At 38.9% G+C, this 21,422-nt stretch overlaps 1 protein-coding gene across 1 annotated transcript in view; it reads left to right on the top strand.

Moving 5' to 3' along the window:
* Nucleotides 1–21,422, top strand: part of LOC111188312 (NACHT, LRR and PYD domains-containing protein 12-like) — a 1,256,108-nt gene that overhangs the window by 862,395 nt on the left and 372,291 nt on the right. The gene's annotated exons all lie outside the window — the stretch shown is intronic.

Genomic DNA, 21,422 nt, shown 5'->3' with positions numbered 1-21,422 from the left:
CCAGATGAGCAGAAATCAGAGGGGGTTGTGGGTATGATGAGAGTCTTACTGGGCTTGAAAGACCAGATCTCACCATTTTACTGCAACCAAAATACAAAATACAGACTAAAAATCATGAATTATCAGAAAAATAATTAATGTTTACCCATTATAACCCAATAAACACAAAACATGACTTATGAACTGAACTCCACCAGAGGTCACTGATAGCTTTGCTTAATAAGAATAGAAATAACTGACCAAAAACAGATCAGCATAAACTATAGATTAGTCTTAACCACAGATTCTAAAACACAGACCCTTAGATCACACTACAGTACTTAGACTGAACTGATTAAAAAGAACAATCATTTATAAACTGCAAACAACTAAATCTTAACAAGTGAAATTATCTCATTTTAAGGTGATACACACAGAACAGATTTACTGCTGTTGGTGATTTTCACACTGTTTAATCAAGAGCTACACGGACATCTGTATCTTCTGTTTCAATGCAAGTCAAAACCAGCTTTTCCTTCCTGTGAGAGACTTTCAACAAGTGAAGCTGACCCCTCATATCATTAGAAATAAAAAAAAAAGATATATATTTCATTGGTTAGTGCTATGTTTGTGCAGCAAAAATATGTGTTTGTGCTGTTATCGTTATTAATTATTAGGAAAATATTATTAGGGAAATTCACACCCATTAAATATTTTTTACCTAATAACTCAATAACAGTAACAGCACAAACGCAATCTTTTTTGCTGCACAAACTTAGCACTAACCAAGGAGACCACTTTGGTGAAATTTGGCCTTAGATGAGGGGCTGTGTAACATAACAGGTCAGGAATTAAACGGTTAATATTTAATTAAGGAGAACAGTAAATATAATGTTTAATATCTCAATAACAATAACAGCACAAACACAGCACTAAAAAACAAGACCACTTTGGTGCGATTCAGCCACAGATGAAGGGCTTTAAATTAAAATTAAATTGTTTAATTTCTCAATAACGATAACAGTGAATATGATGTTTAATATCTCAATAATGATAACAGCATAAACGCTAATTTTTGCTGCACTAATCAGCACAAATGTAGCACTAACCAATCGAAATATTTTTATACCATTTCTGATTATATGAGGGGCCAGCTTCACACCCATTACATTTTTTTCCCTTAATAAATCAATAACGATAACCGCACAAATGTAGCACTAACCAACGAGACCATCTGAGTGCAGTTTGGCCACAGATGAGGGGCTGTGTTACATAACAGGTCAGAAATTAGATCTTTAATATTTCAATAAATGAATGTTTAATATCTCAATAATGATAACAACACGAATGCTAATTTTGCTGAAAAAAAACCCAGCAGAAATGTAGCACTAACCAATGGTAACTTTTCTATTTCATTTCTAATGATATGAGGGGCCAGCTTCACTGAGGTCCTTTAAGCACCTTCAGGATCTTTACACGAGTCGAGTCTGGACTAGATTATAAATAAATAGTCAGTCAGTCAGTCAGTTATTTACCCTTTCTGACTCAAACTGAACGTGTGAATGAGTCTTGTGGAGAAACAGACTCATTCTCCCAGTCCATCACCAGCAAACAGCACTATCAGCACAGGTGACTGGTGATCTTTATATTGTAAAAATCTGATGTTTTCTTCAAATAATTCTCTGCAGGCCTTATATAATATTTAAACCCAGATTACAGCTGTTAAGTATCAGGGGGAGGAGTTTTTTCTTCTTCACTTACCTTAAAAATTAACAGGGTTCTTTAGAATCAACACTGAGAGAAAGCTGGTTCCTTTTCCTGCATCATGGTGTTAAACTCTAATATTAACTCAATAAGATGTTGATGAGCAGATCAGCTGGATCAGGTGTTTGGGAAGCAGGAGCAGAGCAGTGAGTTGGGAAATGTTCTAGGCTAACTCCAGGCAGCTGCGCTTGATTATATCAGTTACCAAATGACTCTTTATACCCTAGAAAGTGCATAAAACAGACTACAAATACAGTTTTATTTAGAATTTAATTGTGCTTGAAGTTAAACACCTTGGGCACTATTGTACACCCTGTGCAAGGCACGTCACAATGCTCTTTGCTATCTTACACCCCGTCAACAGTCTATTTTTACACCTTAGACCAATGAAATTGAAATAGAGTTGGAGTTTAGGAATAAATCTACACTGATGGGCGTGGTGGTCTGAAAGTGAGGTGTGTTCAGGTTCATTTCTGGCGTGTTACTATCTTGGCGGCGAAAAACACAGGTGCGCCACACAACCGTCAATAGTCATCCGCATGGACACGCATATAATCTTATACGTGTGCCGAGGCACACGCTCAGCGTGGGTACACCCCCGCCGGTTTAACACACTCCGCCATGCCGTGCTTGTGTGGCATTTTATAGAGCCCTGGATTTGTTTTTTAATTTATTAAATTAATATATTTTATATTTTAATAAATGTGCCCTGGTGATAGGAATTGAACGCTAACATATAGCTTTATAAAGCTTTTTAAAGTTTTGAAAAATTGAAGTTCAGCGCCAGACAAGAGCACGGTGACAATGTGTTATGTTTTTTTTAAATATATAAAAAAAATATAAAAGTGAATTTTAGTTAAATAATAGCAAGGTAAAATAATATTAAATTATGTTCAGTCACAGTGCTTCTCTCTTCATTTTTTATGAGAAAATGATTGAGAATGAGCATCTGTTGAAATTCTCAAACAGCAGAATGCCTATATCTGCTATATTAAGCTACAGTTATTAAATCTGTGTACTGAATATTAATATAAATCCTTATAACTGTCAGAAATAATTATAACTAATAATAACTTATAGTTACTGTGCAGATTTTAAAGTATATTTATATTATAGTTGATTGCTGAAGGCTCTGGGCGAGGTGTTTTTTGCTAAAGGTAAAGGTGGTAAAGAAGTGATGGTGTGTGGTATAGTGAATGGGGAGCGCAGTGCTCGTGATGATAGGTGATCCAGTTCTGGTTGCGCAGCTGACTGTTGATTTTAGTCTGGGTTTAACTGGATCAGTCGCGCAAGTCTTTTTTAGAAACACAAGATAGAAACATGCCAGAAATTTACCTGAACACACGTCACTTTCAGACCACCACGCCCATCAGAGTTAATATATTCCTAAAGTCTAACGCTATTTTAATGATGCGTGAAAATAGACTGTTGATGGGGTGGAAGATAGCAACTTGCTTCGCTATGCGTCTTACACAGGGTGCACCATAGGGCCCATAGATGCACTGCTCAGCGCAAATCCAGCTTTTACATCAATCAAAAACTAAATATAAAATAAAATTTTATTTTAACGTCTCCTTCCACTAAAATCCACTTTTTCTTGTTCTTTGTTTTTTTTTTCGGAAAAAAGGTCTATTAAGAGTGTTTCTGAGGAACTGGACACATTGGAAGCTGAGAGGTAAGATAATAATGTGGTTTGATGTAAAATAAGTTCTTTGTTCTCATGCTGTGTTCATGAGCTAGTTGAAAGATCTTACTTCACATCACCTTATTCTGTATTTCTGGTCCACCTTAAAAAGTCGTAATAAGAGTAGATTATTCATCCAATTCATAAAATCCAGATGAGCAGAAATTAAGTGGGTTATTGGTACGATGAGCAGTCTGGGTTTGAATGACCAGATCTCACCATTTTACTAAAACCAAAATACAAAATACAGAAGGAGCAGAAACCTGTGTTCTCCTGTCAGTATAAAAACCTAATTATGATTTTAGAACATTTAGAGAATTCTGGAGAATTTAGAATTTCTCAGCACACTTCCTGATCAGTTCTAAAACCTGTTTCATAATCAGATCATTCTTCTTCTAATTGTGTTCATATTGTGTTCACAGTGTTCTGCCATCAGCAAAGATAAAATTATATTGACTAAAAACTATCAAACAATGTTCTAGATTGTGTTTCTGAACACATTAACACTGCAGAACCCTGAACCTCAGACCATAATGATTTATTTGCAGTGTTAAACCTTTTGTACAATTTAGTTTTTATCTTGGAGAAAAATGTATCCATCATCTGGTTTAAATCTGCCTGAAATGCATCTCTGTCAGCATATATAGACAGAATATGTTTTTAGCACTAGATTAAGACTTTTTGTTGGAAAAAAGACAGGAAAATATTCCTGTATGGCTCATTTTTGCCCTGGAAAACACAGTTTCAAGATTTAAAAAACACTCAATAATTATTATCTTGTGTTTTACAGATAATTCTTATAAGTTGTATGGCCAAGATTCTCTGAAATAGGAACACTGCCTATTTCTGTCTGACACACAAACCCTAAACCCTTAGAACAAACAGTATTTGATCTGGGAAATCACAGTCCAAAGATTCCATGAACTCACTCACATTTCATTTAATATGATCTTATGAGAATGAACTTTGAACCTGGAAAACTCAGCTTCAGGTTGATGCCTGGGAAAATCACAGGCTGATGCAAGAAACATAATACTGTTCTTACCGATGCAAAAGGAACAAAGCTCGTTTTACGAGCCGATGTGACCCTCACGCAAAAATGAATGATTTTGTGATTTCAGCTAAAACTGGTTTGGATGTGAAACTCGTTCACAGTAAATGTGTGAGTTCACTTAAAGCGTAACGTCTGTTGTTGAAGATGACAGAAGAAGGAAGAGTCTATCAGAACTTCAGTGCAGGAAGATACAGCTTGTATTCATTAGTATGTCCTCTGAACTATAAGTGTATACACAGGGCTTATTCCACTCCATACTTAAGATACAACATGGGCAAGATTCCCACGCCTTACTGTACTGTCTGTAACTCTGATTCTGTCGCTACATTTTTAAATATATATTTCTAAATTCTGGGATTACGTTTTAATTTCCAATATGCTTGAAATTCATATTGACAAAAATCCATGTGAGGATAGTTGTTTTACCTTTACACTAGTTCAATAGAGACTAATCTAACATTGTATTTTCTTAACCTGTAAATTCTGTACTTTTGTTTTGTTTTCATCTTCTTCATTGGGAAATGGTGCTATTGACAGAACAAATTATAGCATTGTTCTGTATCAAGGTTAATGACCATAAATCTTCTTTTCTGCCATGTTATAAGATTAATGGTCACCTCAACTTAGAATCTTAGGAAAACTATTTTATGTCTGAGTTTCCCCACCAGTAGTTACTAATCGAAAGGGTGTTCATGGTCCACTTCCCAATCAGAAACTCCTATTTACCATAATTCCAAAATCACATGAATGTAGAATCACACCAACATGCTGGAAAGGTTGTAGATGGTGTCTGATACTGGTTGTGTTTTAGACTGGATCAGAATAAGAGATCAGACTCACCTGAACCCAGCTGTGTCTCCATGAAGAGTGACCGGTCAATGCATCATCCTAAAAACTTCAGAGAGGACAACAGTTCTGCTGATCTCAGGTAAGGATGACGTGACTCTGGAGAATAAGATGAAAAGACACTTCTTGTTTTCTCTGAATTCTACAACTATAACTTCTATACTAAAACACACTTTAGAGATGGTAAGAATTCTGTTCTCTGAACTTTAGAAAATGAAGGGATTAATGATTCTGACATTAGAGGTTTTATATTTAATGTTTTTTACAACCCTAAGTCCAATAAAGTTTGGGATGTTGTGTAAAAAATAAATCAAAACAGAATACAATAATGTGCAAATCCTTATATTAAATTTTATTTACTACAAAGACAAGATATTTAGTGTTCAAATGTTTAAACTTAATTCGTTTTTTGCAAATATTTACTTAATTTGAATTTGATGCTGCAACACGTACAAAATAAGTTGGGACAGGGGCAACAAAAGACTGGGAAAGGTGAGGAATGCTCGAAAAACACCTGTTCAGAACATTCCACAGGTGATCAGGTTAATAGGAAACAGGTGAGGGTCATGATTGGGTATGAAGGGATCATTCCTGAAAAGTTCAGTCGTTCATAAGCAAGGATGGAGAGAGGATCATCACTTTGTGAAGAACTGCGTGAAGAAATAGTCCAACAGTTTAAGAACAGCGTTTCTCAACATGCAGCTGCACAGAATTTAGGGATTTCATCACCTACAGCCCATAATATCATCAAAAACTTATTGGAGCAGCATAGATACAACCTGCATAAAACATGGAGTGTACTAAATACCATCATCAGGAAGGACCTGCAAGAGTAGACTCTCCAGAATATCTTATAAAAGAAGACGATACAATTATAACTAAAGAAATGATTCATGAGTTTAATGATTACTATGTACAAATTAGATACAACTTAGTAAAAGAGATTGTGAAACCAACAAATAAGGATGATGTAGACAAAGATACTGTTGATATAAACCCTTTCTCTATGTTTAACAGGAGAACTGATGAAAATGAAATACTGGAAATTGTAAAAATAAATAAATAAATAAAACACCCACAAACTGGAATAGAATAGAAATGACTACAGTTAAGTCTATAATAGAATGTATAGTGAAACATTTTACATATATCTGTAATCAGTCTCTTAAAACAGGCTCATTTCCTAATAAAATGAAAATAGCTAAAATTATTCCAATTTATAAAAGTGGAGACTTTCACCAGCTCTCAAATTACAGATCAATCTCAAGCTCTCCCAGTTCTCAAAAAAATTAGAAAACATATTTGTAGACAGGATAAATCATTTCATAGAGAAACACAATTTACTGAATGATCAACAGTTTGGTTTTAGAGTAAATAGGTCCACCTCAATGGCGGTGATGCATCTTGTAGAGGATATATCAGCTGCAGTGGATCACGAGGAATATGCTGTTGGGGTTTTTATAGATTAAAAAAAAAGCATTTGACACTATAGATCATGAATTATTAATGACCAAATTAGAACGATATGGCTTTAGAGGAGTAGCATACTCATGACTTGAGAGTTACCTTGATAACAGGTATCAATATGTACAAATAAATCATTTTAAATCTAAATTATTGAAGGTCACTTGTGGAGTTCCACAAGGTTCAGTATTAGGACTGATATTGTTCACACTGTATACAAATGATATCTGTAAAGTGTCAAAATTGCTAAAATTTGCGTTATTTGCTGATGATACTAATCTGTACTGCTCTGAGAAATGTTTGGAACAGCTACTGAATACGATGGAAAGGGAACTGACAGTCTTAAAGAAATGGTTTGATATAAACAAGCTATCCCTGAATTTAAGTAAAACAAAATTCATAATATTTGGTAAAAGACAAATAAAAAATACAGGTAAAATTAAGATTGATGATGTTAATCATAAATGTTAATCATAAATTATGCTGTCAACAATTCAACTTTTTGCAATACTATATAAAACTAAAGATATATTGAATCAAAATTAACTTTATGTACTGTTTTGTTCCTTCATTGTTCCATACATGAGCTATTGTGTGGAGCAGTGGGTAAACACATATAAAACCAACACTAAACCTTTAAATCTTCATATTACAAAAGAAAGCTATAAGAATTATAAGTAAAAAAACGCACTATGAACCAACCAACAAATTATTTATTAATCTACATATTTTAAAATTCAGTGATATAGTCAACCTTTAAACTGCACTGTTAATGTACAAAGCACAAAACCATTTACTTCCTATCTGTATCCAGAAGCTGTTTGAAATTAAAGAGAGTAAATATGAACTTAGAGGAGTAGGTGTGTGTTTAAAAAAACAAAATTAAGAACTGATTTAAAAAATAGATGTATATCTGTTAAAGGGGTTCGGTTATGGAATAAATGTGAAAAAGATTTAAGAATGTGTAGAACACTTTGTAAATTTAAAAGAATGTTTAAAGATAAGATGATAAGCTCTTATAAATATGAGGAATTAACTACTATTAATGAGGGGAGGCTCTGATATGTTGATTAACACTAACATACTCCTGTATTATTTATGTGTATGATTTGACTATATAAGATGACAATAAGATTTAAAAAGGGCAGTAAAAATAAGCATTAGCTTCAGACTACACCTTTTCAGTCATTATCAGGTTTGAAACTGAGAATTATTTATTATTAATTATCATTATTATTATCAATATTATTATAATTATTATTTATTTTCTTTTTTCTCTTTTCTTTACTTATTTTTCATGTGTGAAAGCATGTGTGCACTTAATATTTTTAATCACTGTTATTATTGTCACTTTGTATAAAAGTGTTTATCTTTCATGAACCGAAATAAACTAAACTAAACTAAACTAAAAAAAATATTCTGAGAATTTGGAGAAATCTCTGCAAGTAAGCTGCAGAAAACCGACATTAAACACCCGTGACCTTCGACCCCTCAGGCACTGCATTATAAACTGACATCATTCTGGAAGGGATATTAATCACCACACGGGCTCAGGAACACTTCAGAAAACCATTAGTTGAACTTCCTGAACTAAAACTTCCACACATAGGGTCCTCAGTTCCCGAGCGCTTATTGAGTTTTTAAAGGGAAGGTGATTTAACACAGTGGTAAAAACCATCCCAACTTCTTTAGAATGTGTTGTAGACGATCAGATTGAAAGTGAGTGAATATCTGCTAAAAACAGTAACGTTTATCTTGTTTGAACATTAAATATTTTGTCTTTTAAATGAATTCAATTCAATATAAATTGAAAAGGATTTGCAAATTGCTGTATTCTTTTTTAATTTATGTTTTAAACAACGTCTCAACTTCGTTTTTCTAAATCATCTCTGAGATGTTCCTGAAAGACTCTCAGAATGTGAGAAACATGATTTACAAATTAAAGCTTGAGAGATTGTTCAAGTTCAACTTCCCAATTATAAACTTATTTACCATCAAAATCACATGAATGTAGAATCACACCAACATGCTGGAAAGTTTGTAGATGGTGTCTGATACTGGTTGTGTTTTAGACTGGATCAGGATAAGAGATCAGACTCACCTGAACCCAGCTGTGTCTCCATGAAGAGTGACTGGTCAATGGATGTACCTCTAAAATTCAGAGAGGACAGCAGTTCTGCTGATCTCAGGTAAGGATGACGTGACTCTGGAGAATAAGATGAAAAGACACTTCTATATTTTCTCTGAATTCTACAACTATAACTTCTACACTAAAACACACTTTAGAGAAAACAATTCTACTAATACAAATTCTAACAAATAGAATCAGTCTGTGTGTGGAGGTGTTTGGTTTTATACACCTGTGGTAATGGAAGTGATTGGAACCTGAGTTTAATGATTTGATTGGGTGAATGAATACTTTGGGCAGTGTAGTGTATAATCATCACTCTGACTGAGCTCTAGAGATCCTGTGTGCAGATGGGAGAAACTTTCAGCAGATAAACCATCACTGCAGCTCTCCAGCTATCTGATCTTTATGGAGGAAACAAAAACCTCACCTCTGTAAAAAACACATCTGGATTTTACAAAAAAACACCAGACTGTGAGAAACATGATTCTCTGATCTGATAAAATCTAGAATTAACTTTTTGGTGAGCATGAAGGTTGGTGGAGTGTTGCAGTGGTGGTTGAACTTCTGGAACTTTCTTTCTGTAGATATATTCACAATCACCATTTAGTAACATATGTTAATGTTATGTTTTCTGACAGAGACCAGAAGGAGACTCCAGAAATCAGCAGGAGAAATATGGACTCCATATTAAAGGTGTGTAGGTGTGACTAATGCCAGAGCACATGTGAACACTGTAAAATGTGATTTGCTGTTTTAAACTTTAAATATGAAGTAATATGCTATAAAATAAGTATAATTTCAGATTAGATCCAACATATTACTGTTCAGTTAACTAAATGTACTGTTTATTAACCTCTTAATTAACCTATCAATAAAGAAGAAAGATGCATTTTTAACTCTGCTTATTTTTTAATTAGAGCTGCTTTTATTATTGTAAAATAAAAAAATAATAATGTAATAGTAGTTTTTCAGTTTTTGGGACAATTAGATCTTAAATAGTCATTAACAAAGATGTTTACTTACTATTCCTAAGCTGAATTTTAGAGGTTTACTCAACATACTCAATAAAATACAGAAATAGTACAAGAGTAAATGTGTTATAGATTTAGTGAGATTGTGTTTGTAATTGTGATTTACATAATGAATAAGTCAAACACTAATTTATGATGACCATTTATTAGTGATCAGTTCAGAAATCCAGATTATTACAAAGATTTTACTTCAATATAAATGCAGTCAAAGCTCTAGAGCCACAGATATCACATTATGTTTTCATATTAAACTGTTAAATATGATGTTCTGTTACATTCTGAGAAAGCTCTAACTGCTAGAAGGGCTAGAAATAATATAAAAGAAATCTTGAATTTGCCCTTGATCTGAATCCAACACAACACATCCCATATCCAAAACATTATATTGACATAAACCACAAATTATTTTATAAAACTATTATCTGTTCATGTTTTACTACCATTTCTTACCATGTGTTTAATCAGGAGCTGGAGCACAAAGTCATCTCTCTGGTGAAGAATCAGCTGAAGAGGTTTCTGAAGATGCTGAAGAATCTGGATTACCCAGCATGCTCTGGGAGAGAGGAGGAGGATGAGGAGGATCAGAGTGGTGTCAGAGAGGGAGCGCTGAAGATCACACTGCACGCCTTGAGAAACATGAACCAGACAGACCTCGCTAACAAACTGCAGACCAGTAAGTGATTAGATCATTTACATAATACTTTATATGTGCATGAATTACACTAGTTTCATTTTTTTTTGTAAACAGCCTTTAGTGACAGCACATTTTTATTATATATTTTAATACTTCACCATATTTAATGATATTGCTTTTTCTATTTCTATTAGAACTGGCTCCGTCCTGTCATCGAAAGCTGAAATCTACTCTAAAGGAGAAATTTCAGAAAATTAATGAAGGAATCTCAAATGCTGGAACCTCAACCCTACTGAATGAGATCTACACAGAGCTGTACATCACAGAGGGAGGGAGTGGAGAGGTCAATAATGAACATGAGGTCAGACAGATTGAAGCAGCATCCAGGAGACCAGCAACACAGGAGACACCCATCAAATGTAACGACCTCTTTAAAGACCAGTCCATCAGAACTGTGCTGACTAAAGGAGTTGCTGGAATTGGAAAAACAGTCTCTGTGCAGAAGTTCATTCTGGACTGGACTGAAGGAAAAGCCAATCAGGATGTTCTCTTCATATTTCCACTTCCTTTTAGAGAGCTGAATCTGATGAAAACTGAAAAAATCAGTCTGGAGGATCTTCTTTATCAGTTTTTTAAAGATACAAAATACTTAAAACCAGGAGATTATCATCGTTACAAATTCATGTTCATCTTTGATGGTCTGGATGAATGTCGACTTCCTCTAGATTTCCAGAACAATAAGAGAGTATCTGATGTAACACAGTCAGCCTCAGTGGATGTGCTGCTGACAAACCTCATCCAGGGGAACCTGCTTCCCTCTGCTCTCCTATGGATAACTACTCGACCAGCAGCAGCCAATCAGATCCCTCCTGACTGTATTGATCAGGTAACAGAGGTACGAGGGTTCAGTGACCCTCAGAAAGAGGAATACTTCAGGAAAAGGATCAGAGATCAGAGCCTTGCTGAAAGAATCATTACACACATGAAGTCCTCCAGAAGCCTCTACATCATGTGCCACATCCCAGTCTTCTGCTGGATCTCAGCCACTGTTCTAGAGAGGATGTTGGGTGAAGCAGAGGGAGGAGAGATCCCCAAGACTCTGACTCAAATGTTCACACACTTCCTTATCTTTCAGATCAAACACCGCAGCCAGAAGTACCAAAAAAAAAGTGATGTTGATCTTGACCAGACTAGAGAGATTATTCTGGCTCTGGGAAAACTGGCTTTCCAACAGCTGGAGAAAGGAAACCTGATCTTCTATGAGGAAGATCTGAGAGAGTGCAGCATTGATGTCAGAGAAGTGTCCGTGTACTCAGGAGTGTGCACCCAGATCTTCAGACAGGAGTCTGAACTTCACCTGGGGAAGGTTTTCAGCTTTGTGCATCTGAGTGTTCAGGAGTTTCTGGCTGCTTTATATGCGTTTCTGTCCTTCATCTCCAACAACAGAAATGTTCTACCTGGATTTTTAGATTTTTTTAAAAAGGTAACAATGTCTGATTTCCTGAAGAGAGGCGTGGACAAGGCCTTACAGAGTGAGAACGGACACCTGGACCTTTTCCTCCGATTCCTTCTGGGTCTCTCACTGGAGTCCAATCAGACTCTCTTACGAGGTCTTCTGATACAGACAGAGAACATCTCTCACAGTAAAGAGGAAGTAGTGGAGTACATCAAGCAGAAGATCAGGGAGAATCCCTCTCCAGAGAAAACTATCAGTCTGTTCCACTGTCTGAATGAACTGAATGATCATTCTCTAGTGCAGGAAGTCCAGAAATACCTGAACAGAGGACGTTCCAGTAATCTCAGTGGAGTTACTCTCTCTCCTGATCAGTGGTCAGCTGTGGCGTTTGTGATGCTGAATTCAGAAGAGGAGCTGGATGAGTTTAACCTGAGTAAATTTCAGACTTCAGAAGAATGTTTTCTGAGGCTGCTACCAGTGGTGAAAGTATCCAGGAAGGTTGTGTGAGTATTTTCATTATTCAGTGTTTAATCTGTGCTGTTTTATATTTTGTAATATTGATTAGTCTGTCCTTTTATTGATTATTTGTTGAAAAACTAAACACATATCAATCAGGGGTGTGTTTCCCGAAAGTGATCACTATTAGTAAATAACAAATTAACTAGTGCAGAACCTGAGAGAAGAACAGTTCTACAAGTATTTCCCAAAGAGCTTTACAAATCAGAACTTAAACAAGTTCAAAGAACATCTTTGTTGATTCCACCTCTGAAACACCTCAATCAAAACACAAACATTGATTCAGTTCTGCCAAGTATATATAAATAAAGTGTTGGAATCAATATTATTATACAAATTCTGAAATTTAAATAATAAAATAACATATTTAGGCATTATATAATATTTGTAAACAAAAACATGACTATATAGATAAACAAAAAATCCATATTAATGATAAAACCTATTATTAAAAAATACTTCTAAAACATGTACACAAAAAAATATTTGGTCCATCAACCAAATCGCTCACTCAATCACTCCAACCTCCAGCCTATAAATACATAGTTTGGGATAGAAATATCACTTCCTTGCTTAGATGAGGAAGAATGGCTAAAACAGGAAGTAAGAGATAACAACACTTCACTAAAGATGAAATTAACATCTTGTTGGTGTGTTATGGTTGGACTCATTCTATTAAGTGATCTCAATCAATCAATCAATCAATCAATCAATCAACCATTTTTTTTGTAACACTTCTATCTTAACATAATATATAGGACTACTATATTACTAGAGCCATCAGAGCTAGGTTCGGCTACAGGGAGAGAATTGGCAATGACCAGAATTTAGATGAAGAAAAAAAAGGAGTAACATTTATTGTAGCACACAGGGAAAAGATATCAGTAACCACAATAGAAAATGTAAAACCCTTAGTCAGTCAGTAAAATGTATAGTCAGTCAGTTACCCAATGTACAACAAGGTGCAATAAAGTTCAACCCCAAAGTTCAATATCCAACCTCAATGTTTAAACTCAAAGTTTCGGTTCAAAGTTCAATAAATGCTTTTTAATTCCACACGAAGGGGAAAAAGTAGAAAAAATTGGAAAAAAAAGGTCTTCGTACGTACTTATAGATCAATGAACAAAAAATGAAAACAAGGCCTTTTTGAATCACTACCCGGGTAGTATGTGAGTGATGTGTATCTTAATTCTTATCTGTAATCCAAGGGAATGCAAACAGGATGCGTCCAAGTCACAGGCTTGCAGGTTGACACGAACACACGCTGGTCACAGTCCTTAGGAAGGTCACAGGCTCGCCGTATCTCTCTCTCTCTCTCTCTCTTAATTGTGGCAGAAGATGCACAACAAAAAAACCAATCTGCACATGGCAGTGTAAGATACCTCATTAGTGCCATGCAGGATTGTTTCACTTCACACCTTAAGCATTAACACTTAGACTCAAATATAATTTCTATAAATATAGAATCTAATGTAAATCAAGTGCTTAAACAACTGTACAATACAGTACCAGTTCAGTTGAATGACAGTGTGTCATTTGTAACTCTAGTCAACACACATAAGACATGTACATTCACAGTTAAACAATTACCATATCAACAGTAAGCCATTAGCAACTTACTATGTGTAAACCACATCATATTACATTCAAAACGTCATTACAATGGCTTTAGGCCTGAAAACGTTGGCCCTATATATGCGTGCCCACGCAGGGTGCACATGATCAGAAAAAAAGGCGCCGCTCTAAACTAACACGACGGTTTTAAACAATAACATTCGGTTTCAATATATCTCCAACTGGTTTTTTATTTTAGCTCTACATACAACACACATAACATAAAGTACAAAATTAGACCATCAAGTTTGTTTTACCTCAAGAGTAAAAAGAAGCTAACCAATGTCTAATACACTGGCTTGCATTGTAAAACAGACACTCACCGGAGATTCAATGATTAAACGCTCTAGAGTGGTAATTCAAATGAAAACTTCTTCTTGAATGAGTAAAACAAAGGATTGAATCGAAAAGGAATGGTTAAATGTCAAAATGTTGTTAAATCTTTATCTTTCTATTACTCGTGAAAACTCTATCTACTACTGGAGAGAAAATGTGCTCATGAAGTCTTCTTCTAAGTGGCGATGCACTCCTTTACATGCGGCACAGCACCCTCTAGTGGACTGGGGGCAAACTGCACCCAATAACCCAGTGCAATTTATGTGGGTTATATCCTCCCCTCCTGAATGTGCATGCGCCTCTGCATGTACTCCTAAATCAAACCATAGCTAAGTGACCTACGTCTAAGGGAGTGGGGGTAATCACAGGAGTTAAGTCTAAAGCTTTAGTACAGGCTTGGTCAAGTCCCTTAAATAAAGATTGCAGAACTAAAGCCAGGGGATTTCCTAACGTATGGTACGTCAGTCGGTCAGGTTCTACCCTCTGTCTAGCTGATCGTCTCACTCCTGTGTCTTCCATGTCTTCTCCCTCTTGGACATCATTCACTCTGGAATCCTCAAACTCATGTCCGGATGACTCATCAGGGTTTCCGTTTCCCACAGATTCCTGCTCAACTCTTTCTTCCTTTTCAGGCACTGTTTCCGACTCATTCTCCTTTTCCACAAGGCTTGTCTTTTCCCTCTCCTCTTCTACATCAGCAACCGATTCTTCTACATCAGCAGACAATTCACTCTCTTTCAACTCATCTTCACTGGAGTCAGAAGACTCATCCGCACTAGGGCCTCGTTGCGGACACGCAGCAGGCCGGAACACTTCAGCTTCAGGTCGGAGTCTTGACGGTGCAGGATTTGCTTTAGTCTGAGGGATTTCGTGCACGATAGTGATTGATGGGTAAGTAGTATCAGGGACACCATAGTCAATGACCTGTTCTTCCTCACTTTCACAGAGATCTCCCGACAGCTCTCTCTCCTCACATGCTGGACTTTGAGTAGGTTGGGCTGCTGTTTTCTTCGGCTTGTGCTGAGTCACTTCTGCTTCAGTGGATGGCACCAGGAAGCCACAAGGTAAGAGTAAGTCACGGTGCAGCGTCCTCTCAGGACCATCAGAGTTGACTGGGGCAACAACATAGACAGGAGAATCATTGATGCGCTTTAGCACTTTATAAACTGTTTGGCTCCAACGATCCGCTATCTTGTGTTTTCCCCTCAATCCAACATTCTTGACCAGGACACGGTCTCCTTCCTCCAGGACAGTTTCTCTTACTTTCATGTCATATCTTTCTTTGTTTTTTAGGGCAATTTTCTCACTGTGTTCGATTGCAATTCTGTAGCTCTCTTGCAGGGTTTCCTTGAGACGCTTCACATACTCTGTGTGAGTGACACTGCTCTGACCAGCTGGGTTAAGGCCAAATGCAACGTCAATAGGTAAGCTTGGCTGTCTCCCAAACATTAGTTGGTAAGGGGAAAAGCCTGTTGTGTCATTTTTGGTGCAATTGTATGCATGTACTAAAGGTTGAACATAGTCACGCCACTTGACTTTGTTTTCCTCTTCAAGGGTACCCAGCATCTCCAAAAGTGTACGGTTAAACCGTTCCACTGGATTACCACGCGGATGGTAGGGAGTAGTTCTTGTCTTTTTAATCCCAAGGAGGAGGCAGAGGTCTTTGATTACTGCAGATTCAAAGTCGCGACCCTGGTCGCTATGCAGGCGTTCGGGCAGGCCATAATGGACAAAAAAGTGGTTCCACAAAGCCTTGGCTACTGTCTTGGCCTTTTGGTCAGTGGTTGGTACGGCAACAGCGTACTTAGTAAAATGGTCAGTGATGACGAGGATGTTCTTTGTTCCACGGCCATCAGGCTCCAAGGACAAGTAGTCCATGCAGACTAATTCGAGTGGTCTGCTGGTCCGGATGTTCACCAGACGGGCTGTTCTCTCAGCTTTTGCTTTGCGACGAACGCATCTCTCACAGGTCTTTACTTTTGCATCTACGTCCATGGCCATCCTCGGCCAGTAGAAACGCATGCGGACGAGGTCGACTGTTCTTCCAAATCCCATGTGTCCAACTAGGTCATGGAGACTTCCAAGAGCAATTTCGCGATACTTCTTGGGAAGGACCAGTTGGAACAGTGGTTCACTCTTGCTCACTCTCTTACGATAAAGGACGGCATTGTCGATGACAAGTTGATCCTGAACTCGTAGCATCAGTTGGACTTCTCTGTCTTCTTTCTGCCTCACCCGGTATGAAAGCCGCTTCCCTGCACTGACGATGTCAATGACCCTGCTGATTACTGGGTCGGCTCTTTGTTCAGCAGCCCATTCCAGCTGTGACATTCCGGGAAGGGTGCTGGACCCTGGAAGCAAATCAGTGTGGGTGAACTCAGGCGAGATGGCGTTCACATCCATGGCGAGGGACTCAACAATTACAGGTAAGTGGTTACTTTCTTCCTCTGTATTGCAGGGCTTTTCTAGGTTGTGTCTCTGGCAAACAGCTTTGACTGCTTCTTGAGGGAAGGTGGCATCACTCTCCTCCCTCATGAACTTTGTCAGGAACTGCTGCACTCGGTTGTCTTCAGCCTCAGCACTGGAATCTGCCAGTTCGCAGTCATGGGGACGCCTGGACAGACCGTCGGCATCCTGGTTTCTCTTGCCGGCCCGGTACTGGATGTTGAAGTTAAAGTTGGACAGAGCGGCAAGCCACCGATGTCCAACAGCGTCAAGTTTGGCAGATGACAGTACATATGTCAAGGGATTGTTGTCGGTAACAACAGTAAACTCTGCACCATAGAGGTAGTCTGAAAGCTTGTCGGTTATAGCCCACTTAAGAGCAAGGAACTCAAGTTTGTGAGTGGGGTATCTTCGCTCGCATTTCGATAGTCCTCTACTGGCGTAGGCTATGACTTTCATCTGTCCATCTTGTTGTTGATAAAGAGCCGCCCCAAGACCATGAAGGCTCGCATCAGTGTGTAATGTGTAAGGTAAACTTGAATTGGCAAAGCCAAGGATTGGGGCAGTGGTCAGTTTCTCAATGAGGCTTTTAAAGGCTTCCTCACACTTAGACGTCCACTTTTCGGCAAAAGGCGACTTGAGGTCAGCGTTCGAGAAGGACTTAGTTTTGTTCTTTTTCTTTGCAGGGATATAGCCGGCAGTCAGATCGTTGAGGGGCCTTGCTATTTTTGAGAAGTCTTTGATGAACCTTCTGTAATAGCCAGTGAACCCGAGAAAAGACTTGAGCTCCCTGATATTGTTGGGTCTGGGCCAGGTGGTGAGTGCTGAAATCTTATCAGGGTCAGTTTCAACTCCATTCTCCGAGACAACATGTCCCAAGTATTTCACTGACCTTCTGAAAAAATGACACTTCTCAGGTGACAACTTAAGCCCAAATTCTTTTAGACGGTGCAAGACTCTCATAAGCCGCTCTTCGTGCTGTTCAAGGGTTTCTGAGAAAACAATAAGGTCGTCCAGGAAAACAAGAACTTCCTTCATGTTTAGGGAGCTCATGCATTTCTCCATGACTCTCTGGAAGGTGCTCGGAGCATTGGTTACTCCCTGCGGCCTCCTATTGAATTCCCAAAATCCCATGGGCGTGACAAAGGCGGTTTTGGGTTTATCGTCCTCTTCCATTTCCACCTGGTAGAAGCCTGACTTCAAATCCATTACAGAGAACCATTTGGACCCTGTTAGAGCTGCAAAGGTTTCCTCAATGTTCGGCAAGGCGTAAGCATCTTTGATTGTCTGCAAATTCAATTTCCTGTAATCAATGCATAGTCGAATTTTGCCATTCTTCTTCTTTACGATGACGACTGGTGATGCGAACGGACTTTCAGACTCTCTTATGATGTTGGCTTCATACAGCTCCTTCAGGTGGAGACGGACGGCTTCATAATCAGACGGGTGAATGGGTCTCACCCTCTGCTTGAAGGGTGTTGGATCAGAGAGACGGATTTTATGCTTGACTGCTGTTGTATGTCCGTAGTCAAGGTCATCTCTCGCAAAAACTTCAGGAATGGAATTCAGTTTTTCCTCTATCCTTTCCTTCCACTCCTCAGAGAGAGATGAATCACTGAGGTCGAAGGCAATGGGGCTCTCAGCAGTCACAGAGTATTCAGGCTCAGAGCACCCGGTTGGGCCTTCACTCTTCAGGGAGGTAAGTGGAGAAACTGACAGCGGAGCTGTGAGGTCTGCCAAAGTGCAGTGTGCTGGCACTGTGACATCATGTGTGGTATCGTTCTTCAGCAAGACAGGAACTTTGAAAGATGTCTTCCTGGGGCTTGACATGACGTAAGAGCAAAATGTCAGCCCACCTGGTAGTGAACGAGGGGGGAAGTCAACAAGCAAGGGAGCCTCAGGAAAACTACTGACGTTTCTTGTGTAGCCGTCTAGCACTATTCTTTGACCTGGTGGGATGACTACAGCTTTCTTGTGCAGGAGTTTGACAACACCCACCCTGTCATTGTGTGCAGCCTTACTCTTGTACAGACTGCGAAGGTGCTTACCCAAAACAGCATATGCACAGGTCTCTTGAACAGGTGCACTGGCACTTTCATCAAAGCCTTCGTACAAAAGGTCCAGAGCATTAGTGCCAACAAGGATGGAGATGGCACTGTAATTAGGGACAATGAGGGCCAAAGTGGTTACGGTCTTGGGCCTACCAACAAAAGTTTCAGGGAATGTTATGTCAACTTCAATGTAGCCTGTATAAGGCACACGCTGGCCTGCTGCTCCCTCCACGTCGATTATGTTGTCTAAAGGACAAACTGGATAAGAAGGTAAGTAGGTATTGTGAAATGACTGGGAGATTGTGGTCACTTGTGAACCTGAATCAATTAGGCACCCATGCTGGATTCCTCCGATGGTGACACTAACCATGGACCTTGAGCCAACTAATCCAGTCATGAGCTCCTCTCTTGTGGGTGTAAGGGAGCAACATCTGGCTTTTTCCTTTTCCTTGGGACTAATGTCTCTTTCAGTGGCTTCAGGATGCCCCTCTCCTGAAACCATGCTCAGTTTAAATGAAGACCATACTTAGCTGCCCATTCGTCCTGCTTCACCTTCAATTCCTTGTATTTGAGGTCGACAGCAGCCTTGTTCAAGGGGTTCTCACAAGCTTTGGCTATGTGGCCATCACCTCCGCATCGAAAACAAAACCAGGCTTTGGGCCGGGGTCTGGGTGTAACCTGAGAAGTTGCTCTGTGGACTTGAGTCTCTGCTTGGATTGTGGGTTGATTCAGGGCAGACTGGGGGACTGCAGATCTTTGTTTCTTTTCTTTTCTATGTTTCTTTGAGTCAAGTTGCATTTGCAGTGCAGCAACTTGTTTCCTGAGATTCTCAGTCTCCAGTACATATGCTTGTAGTGTATTGGCATTGTATTCAGAGACACAGGCGGTGTTCACCACACTCTGAGTGTTTATTGAGGTTTTGGTTTTGGATGACCCCAAATGGCGGTTCATGCGCTCAAGCTTGGTTGCTCTCTTGTCCTCTTCAGTTCGTAGTTGCAACAGGAAATCAGCAAAATCAAGGGACTTTCCACTTTTCAGCTCCAGCTGCAGGACAAGGTCATGGTCCCAGCAGCCACGCTTGAACTGCTTCATCAGGTGGCGGTTGACAGCAGATGCCTTGATTCCGCCTCTTTTCACAGCAGCGCTCAGCAAAGTTTGCAGCCTCTGCAGGTAGCTGGAAGCTTTTTCTCCAGGATCTTGGTTCGTATTGAGAAACTTGGCAAAAATCTCTTCGCCATCTTCCACGATACCATAAGCAGACTCCAAAAGCCTAGTGTAGTCTCTAGGGTGGGCAGATGTACCTAGCTGCCTCACAACATCTGACGCTGGGGGAAGCAAGCTTTCCAGAATTTTCCTTCGCTGCACCTCGATGGAGGTTTGATCATGGAACATCAGTTCCACATGGAGCAGCCATGTTTCAAAGTCAGCTTCGCCTGGTGGCTTTGGCACTTTGCCTGAGAAGGAGCGCAACCACTTGGACTGGTTCTGGGATTGGGAGGCATTGTTTTTTATCACATGTTCAACGACGATGCGTCTCACCTCTGGCGGGTTCAGCATATTTTCGTCCAGCTCCTCAGATGCAGGGGCCACGTCGCTCTGCTTGGCCACAGCACAGGGTTTATTCTTAGTCTGCTTAGGTGTCTCTAAGTAGGATTTCGTAGGTGTGGGGGTCTTTCTACATCTGGTTATGAGGGGAGTAGAGCTATGGACAGAGTCAGCGTCGCTACTGTCATCTTGGTTGCTGGAGTCGCTAGAGTCATGAGCTGTCAGCATCAGGGCTTCAACACTATTTATGTACCATGTTACAGTGGGCTCTGTGATATTCTGTATGCTAGAAGGTAGGTGGGATTCGATGGAAGCACTTGCAGTGTTAGATTCAAATTCAATAATGGCAGAACATTTACCATCTACTCTGCTTGATAATCTCACTATTTGAGCTACTTTACCGTATTTCTCAAAAGTTTCAGTGATATCTGCATCAGTATCGGTATGATTAATACCGAATAGGGCAACGGAATACTCTCGTTTAACACCATACTTCTGCTCAAAATCCATATCTCAAGTAAAAAGAAAAGTTCACTCACGCAACAAAAACCCAGAAAGAAAAGTGATAATTCACTTAATGCGTAGAAAACACAAAAAAAAATGTTGATTTAACGGTCAGGGTCGGGCCCAAAACTCTCCTGGCTGGCTCGCCACGAAAAGAGTGATGTAACACTTCTATCTTAACATAATATATAGGACTACTATATTACTAGAGCCATCAGAGCTAGGTTCGGCTACAGGGAGAGAATTGGCAATGACCAGAATTTAGATGAAGAAAAAAAAGGAGTAACATTTATTGTAGCACACAGGGAAAAGATATCAGTAACCACAATAGAAAATGTAAAACCCTTAGTCAGTCAGTAAAATGTATA

Source organism: Astyanax mexicanus, unplaced genomic scaffold, assembly GCF_023375975.1.
Source record: "Astyanax mexicanus isolate ESR-SI-001 unplaced genomic scaffold, AstMex3_surface scaffold_32, whole genome shotgun sequence".
Lineage (NCBI taxonomy): Eukaryota > Metazoa > Chordata > Actinopteri > Characiformes > Acestrorhamphidae > Astyanax > Astyanax mexicanus.
The sequence above is the reverse complement of the archived record's forward strand: the minus strand, read 5'-3'. Positions and strand labels throughout refer to the sequence as shown.